Source organism: Haliotis cracherodii, unplaced genomic scaffold (assembly GCF_022045235.1).
Source record: "Haliotis cracherodii isolate W230 unplaced genomic scaffold, xgHalCrac1.p SCAF_23, whole genome shotgun sequence".
Classification (NCBI taxonomy): Eukaryota; Metazoa; Mollusca; class Gastropoda; order Lepetellida; family Haliotidae; genus Haliotis; species Haliotis cracherodii.
Window position 1 is genome coordinate 4162917 of NW_027266279.1, and position 16032 is coordinate 4178948.

Sequence of the window (16032 nt, forward strand, 5' to 3'; positions counted from 1 at the left end):
ACACACAGATCTCCACAAACAGACAACCATAGGGTACTGAGGACCTATTCTACACACATATCTCCACAAACAGACCACCATATGGTACTGGGGACCTATTCTACAAACATATCTCCACAAACAGACATCCATAGGTTACTGGGGACCTATTCTACACACAGATCTCCACAAACAGACATCCATAGGGTACTGGGGACCTATTCTACACACAGATCTCTACACACAGATCTCCACAGACATCCATAGGGTACTGAGGACCTATTTTACAAACATATCTCCACAAACAGACAACCATAGGGTACTGGGGACCTATTCTACACACAGATCTCCACAAACAGACAACCATATGGTACTGGGGACCTATTCTACAAACATATCTCCACAAACAGACATCCATAGGTTACTGGGGACCTATTCTACACACAGATCTCCACAAACAGACATCCATAGGGTACTTGAGACCTATTCTACATACAGATCTCCACAAAGTGAAGAACAAGGTCACTGGAAATGGCAATTTTTACATTCATTTTTTCAGGTGTCTCAGGTGGTTCAAAGCTATATTTGGCACCAAGCCAAGGTTGAAAATATTATCCATAATATTATGCTGACAGTGTCAGATGTAAAATACTGACTGATAATTTGGGCTCATAACAGATGACCACAATTTCTGGGTTTACAATTATTAGAATTTTAAATATTTATATCAAAAGTAGCAACAAAAATAACAAGATGAAAGAAAATATTACGCCTGGTAAAATAATATTTTCAGATTTAACTTCTTCCGATCACTGCATTAAAAATTCTTCAGTTATTACTTGGATCTACTGGATGAGATATCCTGCATCCTATACATCTTGTATAAACAAAAATGGATGCAAAAACAATATAAAGTGCATCCAGTCATGCCCAGAAAATTTGTATGCACGTTTAGAAATAAATGCTGCTATTTAAATTTTTTTGTACCATTTAAAATACATTTTGGTAAGTTATCACATAAAAAATACAATAAACAGTCAAATGCTTCTCAATCTTCTAGTACCAGCACCTTCACATTTATTTCAGTTGGGAAACCCCATATCTATATTTAGATTCTAAACGCGCAATCTTACGTCACTGTGATAGTGTCAGTATTTTATTAATTTTTTAACACTTCTCTAGGACACCATGTACTCCTAAAATAAAATGTTTGGTTGACCTCAGAAGAAAACTTGTGTTCAGCTGAGAGCTATTTCCGCCTTATTTATGAGACAATTATGTGCAAGATATATTAATACCCAGCGTAACATGACATAACATCGAAATTTGTAGATATGTATTATCACAAAATCCACATTTTCGGTGACCAAGTTAATGTCCTGTTCGTTCACCAAACATGATACGACATATTGTCTGACTGCACACAATATACGAATTTGCAACAGGGTGTATGCATTATACTGAAGGATGCATTATACACTGAAAGACAAAGTAAATGTTTTGACTGGTTAGTGTGAACATTTCGGTGAATTTTATTTTCATCATACTTCTTTTGTACAGCAGTTTTGATGATGTCTTTCACAGTTTAGAATTACATTTGAATATTTTATTTTTCTGAAATGCAGCAAAGAGGCAGGCTGTAAAACACAGTGTCAACAGATTGTTACAAATATGTAATGCTGTTACAACTACCAATAAATTATCATACACAGAGACACAGTGAAACTGTCATGGAACAGAAGCAGACATATTATATTGATGTTCAGCTGATCAGGGAGACAAGCAGGGGGTACTGGAGATCTTTCTTCCTGGGAATTGCCACAGGGAGACAAGCTGGGCGCACTGCAGATATATTCTTCCTGGCAAGTGCCACAGGGAGACAGGCATAGGGTACTGGAGATCTATTCTTCCTGGGAATTGCCACAGGGAGACAAGCAGTGGGTACTGGAGATCTATTCTTCCTGGGAATTGCCACAGGGAGACAAGCAGGGGGTACTGGAGATCTATTCTTCCTGGGAATTGCCACAGGAAGAAAAGCAGGGGGTACTGGAGATCTATTCTTCCTGGGATTTGCCACAGGGAGACAAGCAGGGGGTACTGGAGATCTATTCTTCCTAGGAATTGCCACAGGGAGTCAAGCAGGGGGTACTGGAGATCTATTCTTCCTAGGAATTGCCACAGGGAGACAAGCAGGGGGTACTGGAGATCTATTCTTCCTGGCAATTGCCACAGGGAGACAGGCATAGCGTGCTGGAGATCTGTTCTTCCTGGGAATTGCCACAGGGAGACAGGCAGGGGGTACTGGAGATCTATTCTTCCTGGGAATTGCCACAGGGAGACAAGCAGTGGGTACTGGAGATCTATTCTTCCTGGGAATTGCCAAAGGGAGACAAGCAGGGGGTACTTGAGATCTATTCTTCCTGGGAATTGCCACAGGAAGAAAAGCAGGGGGTACTGGAGATCTATTCTTCCTGGGATTTGCCACAGGGAGACAAGCAGGGGGTACTGGAGATCTATTCTTCCTAGGAATTGCCACAGGGAGTCAAGCAGGGGGTACTGGAGATCTATTCTTCCTAGGAATTGCCACAGGGAGACAAGCAGGGGGTACTGGAGATCTATTCTTCCTGGCAATTGCCACAGGGAGACAGGCATAGCGTGCTGGAGATCTATTCTTCCTGGGAATTGCCACAGGGAGACAGGCATGGGGTACTGGAGATCTATTCTTCCTGGGAATTGCCACAGGGAGACAAGCAGTGGGTACTGGAGATCTATTCTTCCTGGGAATTGCCAAAGGGAGACAAGCAGGGGGTACTGGAGATCTATTCTTCCTGGGAATTGCCACAGGAAGAAAAGCAGGGGGTACTGGAGATCTATTCTTCCTGGGATTTGCCACAAGGAGACAAGCAGGGGGTACTGGAGATCTATTCTTCCTAGGAATTGCCACAGGGAGTCAAGCAGGGGGTACTGGAGATCTATTCTTCCTAGGAATTGCCACAGGGAGACAAGCAGGGGGTACTGGAGATCTATTCTTCCTAGGAATTGCCACAGGGAGACAGGCATAGCATGCTGGAGATCTATTCTTCCTGGGAATTGCCACAGGGAGACAGGCATGGGGTACTGGAGATCTATTCTTCCTGGCATTTGCCACAGGAAGACAAGCAGGGGGTACTGGAGATCTATTCTTCCTGGGAATTGCCACAGGGAGACAAGCAGGGGGTACTGGAGATCTATTCTTCCTGGCATTTGCCACAGGGAGACAAGCAGGGGGTACTGGAGATCTATTCTTCCTGGGAATTGCCACAGGGAGACAAGCAGGGGGTACTGGAGATCTATTCTTCCTGGGAATTGCCACAGGAAGACAAGCAGTGGGTACTGGAGATCTATTCTTCCTGGGAATTGCCACAGGGAGACAAGCAGGGGGTACTGGAGATCTATTCTTCCTGGGAATTGCCACAGGAAGACAAGCAGAGGGTACTGGAGATCTATTCTTCCTGGGAAATGCCACAAGGAGACAAGCAGTGGGTACTGGAGATCTATTCTTCCTGGGAATTGCCACAGGGAGACAAGCAGAGGGTACTGGAGATCTATTCTTCCTGGGAATTGCCACAGGGAGACAAGCAGAGGGTACTGGAGATCTATTCTTCCTGGGAAATGCCACAAGGAGACAAGCAGTGGGTACTGGAGATCTATTCTTCCTGGGAATTGCCACAGGGAGACAGGCATAGCATGCTGGAGATCTATTCTTCCTGGGAATTGCCACAGGGAGACAGGCATGGGGTACTGGAGATCTATTCTTCCTGGGAATTGCCACAGGGAGACAAGCAGGGGGTACTGGAGATCTATTCTTCCTGGGAATTGCCACAGGGAGACAAGCAGAGGGTACTGGAGATCTATTCTTCCTGGGAAATGCCACAGGGAGACAAGCAGGGGGTACTGGAGATCTATTCTTCCTGGGAATTGCCACAGGGAGACAAGCAGTGGGTACTGGAGATCTATTCTTCCTAGGAATTGCCACAGGGAGTCAAGCAGGGGGTACTGGAGATCTATTCTTCTTAGGAATTGCCACAGGGAGACAAGCAGGGGGTACTGGAGATCTATTCTTCCTGACAATTGCCACAGGGAGACAGGCATGGGGTACTGGAGATCTATTCTTCCTGGGAATTGGCACAGGAAGACAAGCTGGGGGCACTGCAGACCTATTCTTCACACTGTGGGTAAGCAAGCACTGATCCAACCATATTCCAACAGGGAATATTACAAATGTGCTTCGCACATGTCACCTATGTGTCCACTCAAACCTTCAACATACAATCAACCAACCAACAAGAAGCCTACTCATTGTAACAGAAAGTCTTGAAAGGCTGACATCAGACAAAAGTCTTAAATCTTTGAAGAGTCTGGTGAAGGTCTATAACTCTTTGATGGTTGACGAAATAGATCATGGTGCTTCAATTACAATGATGTCTTCTAGAGATATATCTCATTCATCACACTAAAAGTGCAGCACCTCCCGTCACCAACTACAGGTTCTATAGTGTCGGACTGACACAAGCCCCAGTCTGTTGCATGAAGCCTGATGTAGAGGCAATTGCTCCTTCCCGAAATTTGATGTGCTCTATAAACTAGGGTTAGGCTCTTACGAGAAAAGGGTCTTACTGGACTTTTTTACATCGAGCCTTAAGAACTTTCATGGGCAACACAAAAAATAGTACTCCCTGGTGAATACTATGCAAGGTATGAAAGGAACTAATGTCGTCTATTTCTAACTGTTTATATTATTGTCATCGTCAGGCTATTGTTTATATTTTATGGTTCATGAATTTTTGATGATTAATTAGAATGGGTCTGAAGCTAAATATGGGTAGCTCTATATGTTTTTTTATTTGTTTAGCATTTATACAGTACTGCAGGATATTACAGTAGACAGCTGGTAGACTAACGCTTAGTCTCTGAAAAAATATTTAAAAAAATAAAAAGCACTAAGGATGTGACCCTGGGTTTACCTTCACAAAGTGATCTTAGCGCTACGGTGATACTCGGCTCATACTTAAACAAAGACTTACGAAAGTCATAGCGATAAAATTATTTTTCTGCAAGTGGGTCCATGTTTTAATTCTCCACATTGGTACAAATAGCTAAACCAATTCTTTTCATTGTTAACCAAGACTTTTGAAATATTGCTCAAGGCTGTCCGATCCCAATTTACTCACTCATCACCATGGGTTGCACAAAAGTTTTTTTAAAATATCCAAAACATAAAAAGACATAACTTCTGTTGCAGAGGGGATGTACATCACACTTGAAATTGTCATCTCTCATTTCATTCATAAAATATTCATGTTTGTAAACATATCCAAACTTGTCTTTTTGCTGTGTATAACATATTATGTTTACTTCATTAACATTTCAACCTGTCCACAGAATGGACAACTCAACAGTTCGTATTAGGAATGCATCAGTTGGGACACTTTTATTACCCATCAACAATGCAAATGACGTGAAACGCAACACTGTTCAATTAAATAGTATACACACCAAGTTAGTCAAACACATGGCACAAATAAACTTCAGACATTCACTGCATCAGTCAATCATGACTGACAAAACAATTGTTAAGTAAAATATGTTGGATATCTGTGAAAACGTGGCAACGGACAAAGGAAGCCCTATTTTGATATGTTTTGTCTGATAATTTGGTCACTCCTTTTTTCTCAGCATCCTGTAAATAATCAAGTCTGGATCAGACAGAGCTGTGATCATGGTGATTGATATCATGAGCAAAGTCCTCAGCTGCCGGTGTACGATGATATACAGTCACCCAGGGTGTGATTTCATATTTATTTCTTCACTGCACCTAGTGCAGACTGCATAACAGATATACTGGCTGCACCATATGCTTCCCAGAAAGTAAACACAAAGACAATGTTAGTTTACTCATCGTACGACATATTCTGGGACAAGTACATTTACACTTCAACATCACTGTAATACATGATCATAATCATCTCCCAATCATAACCATGTTACAATTAAAACATATTTTTGGCTAACGTGTATATAGCGCAGATTTGTGATCTGTAGCATACATAAACAGGATGTAAACATGAACATCGTGAGAAATGAAAGTAATTTTATTTCAATTTGTTTACATCTTGCATACTTGATATAAATATGAAGCAAGTGACATTTATTCGCCTGTTTGTGGAATATTTCACATTTTAATGACTGCTCTCAGTGCAATCTGCGATTTAAATCTGCAGTGCAGTCCATGTCCATGGGAAATCGCACCCTGTCAACAAGGCTGATCCCTCCCCAATACATTACGTCATGCAGCCGTGAAAATCCAAATAAGAATTGACCTTCAGCAACCCTTGTCATAAGCGGCAACTAACACGATACTCGGGTGGTCAGGCTTACTCACTTGGTTAATGCATGCCATCGTATCCCAATTGTGAAGATAGATGCTTGTGATGGTCTGGTAGAGACTCAGTTATTTACAGACCGCCCGCCGTTAACCCTTTCAATACTAGCGAAGCCATTGCCACATCAAAGTAGTAAATAGTTTTATGAACCTACCTGCCACATCATTCATTTAATAAATCTATCGCATTTCACAATGTCAGAAATACATATTTCATTTTCAATATATTATATTTTATCAAAAGATTAAAAAATTATTCACTATTTCCCACAATGTTATTGAAAAATAATTCTCGGAGACTTGCTTCGACAGCCGGTCCACATAGAACATGTCAAACAGCAAAATAAGGCAAATCAAGTAAAATATATAATTTTTTAAAAATATATCTAAGAGTTGTTGAACTTCCATCTAAGTTATTTCCATCTTTTTGTGCGATCGCGTGTTAAGTAAGTCAAACGATTTCTATGCTCTTGCACAATGTTTAATGCCAAAATATATGCACGAGAAATCATTGCACAGCTTGCTAGCATGGTACACACACGAAGTTCCATATTTTTTTACATAGGTCACGATTTCCTGCATTCAGGTTTAGAATAACATGACATAACCAAAACTTTTAGTCTAAATATGATATTTATCATTAACAAAGACAGTAAGCATTGCTGTAATTTTATTGGCTGCCTTAGGTCACATGCTTAAATTTGACCAATCAAAGACCTAGAAGCAGATTTCGGCGAGAAAGCATCATTAGAAAACAATGTCTATCTCATGTTAAATCCTATGTTACAGCTATGAAAATACTACAGGGGAGGTTACTGTCATTTAATGACAGCATAAACTTTCTAATGATGCCAAAACATCGAAGGACTCGACACACGTGTGATTCAAATGAAGCCACTAAAAAGGGAGGTATTTCCTGTTATTTCCCCATGTTACTGAGCGAACTGCGGCTGTTATTGGGAAATGGGTGATAACAGATACCATTTAAAATTCTTTCAAAAATAATTTTCCATTTACGTAAACAATGAAAATTGAACAGAAATAGGTAACCGGATATAATGAAATCTTACATTTGCTGAAAATCTTCGAATCTTCGCATCCTTGGTGCTTAGTCTGGATGTTATGAGTGTGTTAGTTTACATTTTTTATTTAAAAAGAACTTAATTGATTTGTAAATGCATTATCTAAATAATGTGATAAACAGAGGTTTCATTTGTATAAATAGTAGGATTGGATCTTTCAAATGGTGAATAAGATATTGTATCAAAGAAGTTTTACAAGCAGATAATTGCCTTGATAAATATAGGCTTCATCTATCACCCCAGAGTCTCTGGGAACTCGGTGTCACAACAGTAAAAGCTTCTGTTTGACTGGTGTTGAAAGAGTTAAACAACAAACAAAGAAACAAACATTACATCATGAGTCACATCCACATAGCATACCGTTCATGGACTAGTGGCTTGATGCAACAGAAGTATACATAGTGAGATAAAAAACGGCCATGTTACCATGGTAACCTACTAAACCTTGTGACAGAACGTTGTTGTCCTCCTCACCTTATGTTCCTGATGTGCGTCCCTTCTAGATCAATACATTCAACACCAAAAAACAATGTATCCATTTGGAGGTAAACATTATGTGTTTTAGATATGTGGGTGTTAGTGAGTATTCAATACCCTGAAATTTCACTTGGAACCTTCTGGTTTTCCTTGTCGTCCACATGTAGAGTACTTGATAAAAGGACGACCACCGGTACATTGAAAAATGAAAGAAGTCTCTCGTCACTTGTCACTTGTCATGTGAATAGTTTTTTATATTACTGTAGTTATAATTTTCTTTTTAAACCTATCAAATCCAGAAAATGAATAACAATAACTTTTATTTATTTTTCTGATTATTGTGTTTGGCGCCAGTTGGATGAACCTAAAAACAATCAAATAATTAAAAAGTGTTGTTCAAGTAACAATCTCTTACTATGCTAATGCATGAAAACATGTGTAAGTGTAGGTTTTATACATTAAATGTACATGTTAATTTATTCCATTTAGTTTCATGTAATGAATAAAATTGTCCCATCTTGTGTATGAAATGAATTCAGTGTATTTAGGTGCATTTCTCACTGATCTGCAACATCAACTACTGTAATAGGCTTATTGATAACACAAACAGACCAACTGCATACATCAACTGCATACATCAGCATACATTCCTTTGACATTTCAGACACCCTGGTTGTCCATTCAACCCTATTCAACCCTTCCCTTCTCCACTCAACCCATCTTACTCAACCCACCCCCACCCAACTCAAACCTTCTAGACCAGTGGTTAAGGCATTTTCTTGTCACGCCTGAGGCTTGGGGTTTGATTCCCCACATGGGTACAATGTGTGAAGCCCATTTCTGGTGTGATATCGCTCGAACAAGCGGCGTAAAACCTAACTCACTCACTCACCAGACCACCAACCACATCCCACTCAACCCTCCCCTCACAAAATAGCTACCCCACCCCAGCCCCACTCAACCCTCCCTTTATTCCTTCCTAACCTCACTCAACCCTCCCTTCACTTCACCCTAACCCCACTCAACCCTCCCTTTACTCTACCCTAACCTCACTCAACCCTCCCTTCACTCCAGTCCAACTCAACTTTCCCTCCACTCCACCCTAACCTCACTCAACCCTCCCTTCACTTCACCCTAACCCCACTCAACCCTCCCTTTACTCTACCCTAACCTCACTCAACCTTCCCTTCACTCCACCCTAACCCCACTCAACCCTCCCTTCACTCCACCCTAACCCCACTCAACCCTCCCTTCACTCCACCTTAACCCCACTCAACCCTCCCTTCACCCTAACCTCACTCAACCTTCCCTTCACCCTAACCTCACTTCACTCCACCCTAACCCCACCCTTCACTCCATCCTAACCTCACTCAACCTTCCCTTCACTCCACCCTTACCTCACTCAACCTTCCCTTCACTCCACCCTAACCTCACTCAACCCTCCCTTCACTCCACCCCTACCTCACTCAACCTTCCCTTCACTCCACCCTTACCTCACTCAACCTTCCCTTCACTCCACCCTAACTTCACTCAACCCTCCCTTCACTCCACCCTTACCTCACTCAACCTTCCCTTCACTCCACCCTAACCTCACTCAACCCTCCCTTCACTCCACCCTAACCCCACTCAACCCTCCCTTCACTCCACCTTAACCCCACTCAACCCTCCCTTCACCCTAACCTCACTCAACCTTCCCTTCACCCTAACCTCACTTCACTCCACCCTAACCCCACCCTTCACTCCATCCTAACCTCACTCAACCTTCCCTTCACTCCACCCTTACCTCACTCAACCTTCCCTTCACTCCACCCTAACCTCACTCAACCCTCCCTTCACTCCACCCTTACCTCACTCAACCTTCCCTTCACTCCACCCTTACCTCACTCAACCTTCCCTTCACTCCACCCTAACCTCACTCAACCTTCCCTTCACTCCACCCTAACCTCACTCAACCCTCCCTTCACTCCACCCTTACCTCACTCAGCCTTCCCTTCATTCCACCCTTACCTCACTCAACCTTCCCTTCACTCCACCCTAACCTCACTCAACCCTCCCTTCACTCCACCCTTACCTCACTCAGCCTTCCCTTCATTCCACCCTTACCTCACTCAACCTTCCTTTCACTCCACCCTAACCTCACTCAACCCTCCCTTCACTCCACCCTAACCCCACTCAACCTTCCCTTCACTCCACCCTAACCCCACTCAACCCTCCCCTTCACTTCACCCCAACCCATCTTAACCCCTCCCCTCACTCCACCCTAACCTCACTCAACCTTCCCTTCACTCCACCCTAACCCCACTCAACCCTCCCCTTCACTTCACCCCAACCCATCTTAACCCCTCCCCTCACTCAATGCATGTTAATTTATTCAGATTCATGTAATGAACAAAAGAGTGCCATCTTGTGTATACAATGAATTCAGTGTATTTACGTGCACTTCCCGCTGAACTTCAACATCAGCTCCTGGAATAGGCGCTTTGAAAACACAAACAGGCCAACTGCCATACATGGAATAACTGCATTCCTTTGACACTTTCAGATAGCCTGGTTGTTTGTTCCACCCTATTCAACCCTTCTCCTCTCCACTAAATCCATCTTCCTCACTCCATCCCCCACCCCACCCAACCCTCCCTTCACTCCATCCTAACCTAACTCAACCCTCCCTCACACTCTACCCCCACCCCACTCAACCATCACTCACACTCTATCTCCACCCCACAACCATTACTCACTCTCTACCTCCACCCCATTCAACCCTCACTCACACTCAACCCCAACCCCAACCCCAACCCCGCTCCACCCCAACCCCACTCTCCACCCCATTCAACCCTCACTCACACTCAACCCCAACCCCAACCCCGCTCCACCCCAACCCCACTCTCCACCCCAACCCTACTCTCCACCTCAACCCCACATTCCACCTCAACCCCACGCTCCACCCCAACCCCACTCTCCACCCCAACCCCAACCCACTTCAACTCCAGTCCATCCCAACCCCACTCTCCACCCCAACCCACTCTCCACCCCAACCCCACTCTCCACCCCAACCCCACGCTCCACCTCAACCCAACTCTCTACCCCAACCCCACTCTCAACCCCAACCCCACGCTCCATCCCAACCCCACGCTCCACTCCATCCCCACCCCAGTCCACCCCAACCCCAGTCCATCCCAAACCCACACCACCTCAACCCTGCACTCCACCTCACCCCCACTACACTCAACCCTCCCCCAAACCTGCCATCAACCAAGTCACCAAGTCTGACCACCCGATCCATTAAATCTGCCCTTATGACAAGTATTGTTTGCTTATAAATGCTAATTCTGCAAAGACGTTTAATATTTTTATAGTCACCATGGTAACATGTACTTGTATTTACTTCTGTCAACAAGAAGGTTTATGTTCTCTGTGTCACCTTGTGAAGATCGGGCTTAGAATTGGTCAGAGGCGAAGTAAGAAATCAAGTTTTTAAGAAATGTTGGTGAGCTAATAATTATTTTTCATAGCTCAATATTTCCTCTTTATTTGGCATGAAGATGTTTGGGTTGCTTGGTCAGTCAAAAAATAAATGCCAAATATTGTTCTGATTGCAGGATGAGTAGCATTTGCACAGTAACATGTATCCATATTTATTTCTGAGGAGGTTCTGTTCCTGTGATGAGAAGATTGAATGTGGAAAGGTAGGTAAATAAAAATAAATTTAAACTATTTATATTTGATTTTATGATCGTGGCCAAACAAGAGTGTGGCCTAATTTGACTGCAGCAGTGATGTACGAATACAATCACCCCTTGTGGGCCTCTTTATCATTTTGTCCAAAAGCAAATCCAACAGGAGTTGGGTCACAACTGATAAGCACACAAAACCTAAATTATTTCATGAAAAAATAAACTTGAAGTATGACATTTTGGGGATAAGGCCACTTAAAACAAGCCTTTGTTTCTCGTGACTTTTTTCAAAAGTGACGTTAGGAGGGAGGATTTTTACTTTTTTATTATTTCTTTAGTAGCTGCAACTTGATTTCAATGCACTATGTGATCTCTTTTGGCCACATCATCTGCGTCTCAAGGTATGACACTGGGGCACCAAGGCCAGCGTGGTGACTGCCAGGTTCACCTAGAAACCTACACGCCATTAATGGCCAACCAAGCATGAGCAAACATTTGGAATTTGGAGCAAAATGGAAATTTGAATTGAAAAGTCATTTCTCAACTGTGTCTTATTTCTTTTTAATATCATTTAAGAAACAGGTAAAAATACACCAAGAAATTTATTTGATGTCACTTCTATCATAACTTTGATTTGGTCAGTCAGCGGTCACTCATCCATTAATCAATTCCATCCATAATACTAATTACTATCAATCCTTTGGAGTAGGTTGAACTATGAACTATGGTATTCGACTCTGTAACTGTGCAAGTGCCAATGGCAAAGACGTCACCTGATACCAAAAATGATAATTCTGAAAATGGCACTTCTCGTAGTCGCGTGTAACATCAAAATCACTGTTGTTTCATATTAGCCACAGTTCAATCCTTTCCAGTGCAATAAAGTTCAGAACAATAAACGTGCCTGTAAATGACTTGAGTGAGTGAAGTTTTATGCCACTTGTCGCAGGGTTTTACACGATGCAGAAATGTGAGACCAGTGAGCACAAATGTTTAGAATTGATGCAGAAAAATATAATATTCATTGCACCAAATTCTTGACAAAAAGTTTAAAGATCCTGTAATCAAAGTAATTATTAAATCTTACAGTACAGTACATCTTTTCACAACTTTACAGGACCCCCGTATTTCCTGGAAGGACCCTTGAAATTAGCTTTGTAGGTTAGGGTAAAATCCTACAAGAATGGGTTTATACTGTACCAACACTACCATATACCCATATGCTGAATCGAATCCAGGTTTTGAGCAATGACAAGCCAGTGCTCTAACCACTAGGTTACCCCACTGTGTATTCAATGTTATCGTCTTTTCATCATAAGCACCCCCTTTTCCTCAAGTACTTGTGTTTCCGGTAACCCCATCCATCCATTATTTCACTGGCGACCCAAATGACTTTATCACAGCTGAAAACAGCTGTCAAGAAACCCATGTATTGAACATATGGAAAAAAAATTGGGTGTTACCGAATTTTATCATTGCTGTGACTGTTTTATTACAAATTCAAGAAACAGTAGAATTAACATCAGTTCTAAACAAGCCATTTGTTTTAAGCATTATAACAAATATTACATAAAAATAGGACCCATACGACCAGAGCTGTAAGCATGTTTCCTGAAAATCAACTATTGGTGGGACGGACCCACAGTAGCAGGCGCCAACTTTTTTCCATGAACATTTTCCCACTTTTTTCCATGAACAATTTTTTACACACACAAATTTTCATAAGCAGTTAGGGTTAATTTAATATAAACATGTATTGTATTAATAATAGGCATTTTAGTCTTGTCCCTCGTGAATCAGTGCCTTTGATGACATGAGGCAATTGAACAGAATCATGCTTATTACATGAATATGGTATTACCCATAGCATCACATCTTTTAGTTAAAGCTTAACTCCATTTCTCTATGTCATAGTTTGCTTCATATATTATCACCAGCTGTTAAATAACATTAATTAAAATTACGCCCAATACAAATTTCCTATTATTCACCAAGGCTACCAGCTTACTACTATATCACTTTTAAATATATTAATATTTAAATCAACATATACCTATACATTTTGTAATATGTAATTCTATATTTATAATATAACCTTTATGCAAATATTTATTTTTATCTGAATATAATAACACTGCCCTTCTGTGTATGTATTGTATAATTACTCCCCACTCCTATTTTGGGGGGGTGGGGTGGGGTGGTTTATTCTTTTATTTAGTATATCATATAGTACCAACCCCACCTACCCTGTTGACGTCGACGTTAAACCCTGAAATGATGCATTGGGGTAAATAGTACAAGCCTTGTGTGAGTTTCAGTTAAACATTCACATCACATAATTAACGTAATCATCTCCCAGTGCATTTAACCATATCTGGAGCTCATAACGTTAATTAATAATTACAGATTCAGTATCACATCATCACATGATCATGTGTTTTCACATTACAGTACATCTGTGACTGTCACAGTTTCGTAGTGTAACGTGATGACGGTGACAGTCAGTGAACTGATATTATCAAGTACACATTCACTTCAAGCAATATTTGCAAAACTCAAAGTTCTAACAATGCCAAGCAATAAAACATGACCAGAGCTGACAGGTGAAACATATTTCTTATATTTTTCATTTATACACCACAATGGATTTGTTTGAATTTTGATTAAATTTATTGTTGTCAGTCTCACTGCTCCACAAGCTGAACGAGCTCAATTCAGTTCAAAAAGGCTTTCAGAAATGTGAATGTTTCATCTTGTGCATAAAAGTATATTAACTAATATCATGAAAACAATTTTCAAATATGGTGAAGTTGAGTATGCAAATCAATTAAAAGTTAATAATTGGGACAAGTTTGCAGTGTGAAGCATCTTCATGACTGAATCACCTCAAGAAATCCTGTTATAACAAAAAAGAAATGGAGACAAATTGATGATAAATGTATGACATGTTTTGAATGTCTTCAGCATGACGAGTACTTTCCTTGCAGGTCTGAATAGATTTATGAGTGAGTGAGTTGTTGTACATCTTTTTCAGCCCTATTTCATTCAATTACTGACATTACGAAAGGACACAATACTATACCGAAGACATATAGCCCATGGGATGCTGGAGATGACAATAGGGTGAAAGTGCTGAAAAGGGGAAGAGAATGGGATGCTTGAGCTGAGAAAGGGGATCACACCTGAGAGGAAGTCCAGTATTTGGGTGGGACAATTCCTGTGCCCAACACCAAGCTGATTCAGAGCATATCATGGTTTTATACATGTCAAAGTAACTGTTTCCTCAACTCACATATCAGCTGCTGATTATTGTGTTGGCCACATTGAAAGTAGTTCACAACACATTTTACAAATGGTTATTTATATGTCACTTATGGATTGTTAATCAAATGCAAAAGCAACTCAAAATGTTATTTCAAAAATGTGATTTTTCTTAAGCATTGGTAAGAAATATTTGTTTTGATTTTCGTGAACTTGTAATAGTTGATAAACTTATTGTTACCATGGTCAAATTGTGCATATACCTCCTATGAATATCTGCTAAATTCAATAGCCATCTTACAAATATTGAAAGTCGGGATCTTGAGGTGAAGGAAGAGGAGACTGGGAACATGGCTTTATCACATGTATATGGACCCGCCCACTTTAACAAGGTAAATCGGCTACTCGAAAAGGGTAATGTTATAAGTCTTTATACCACAGTGTGAGAAAATGATTAATAATTCTATTGTATTACAGTGTTGTAGAATCGCCATGCCTGCACGCGACCAGCTCGCGATAAAGATGTCGATGTCATTATCAGCTGACAGGGTCGCGACGCATGACATATCAACGTGAAACGAAGAGAAAATCGGTCAGGGCGTCCATTTTGCTCTACAATAGGAGCGTAGCTCATCTAAATTCAGTACACTGTACGGGAGTGCATTAAAACACCGTTATATTTCAGTACGAAGTGTGGGCGCCGCACCCCGGTAAATTGCCTGAGCCGATTGTTTCCCTCAAAACTGCTCAGGCGTGCGACACTGAAATCGACATGCTAGGGTGCACATGTATTATTCTCCCTTTAAATGACTGAGAACATATATAGCACACGTTACTTACAGTTGTGGATGTACGTCTAGCAGCTTGCCTCGGTTCAGTGATTTTCTGGTTGGGCGAAAATAAACAAAGCCAGGTCACCTTGTTCTCGATGATAACAGATATTGTTCAAATATGAGGGGTATGGTGCCCACCGCCATATTGAAAGCAATGACAGTGCGCAAAGCAATTCGCGCATTGTGACGTCACGGTGGATCAACTTTGATGAGGCTAGTCAACTGTTGAGAATTTGCTGAATTGATTAGGCACAACCATGAACCATAACAGAATCGATAATTAATAATGTTTTATATGGAGTCTATAA

General features: G+C 41.3%; 1 protein-coding gene across 2 annotated transcripts in view; it reads right to left on the reverse strand.

The window, feature by feature from the left end:
- LOC139471691 (uncharacterized) overlaps nt 1-15862 on the reverse strand; it is a 70627-nt gene extending 54765 nt beyond the window's left edge. For both annotated transcript variants that reach the window (XM_071254147.1, XM_071254151.1), the window contains exon 1: nt 15732-15862. The gene's annotated coding sequence lies outside the window, so the exon portion shown is untranslated. The remainder of the gene's footprint in view (nt 1-15731) is intronic.
- Between the last annotated feature and the right edge of the window lie 170 nt (nt 15863-16032).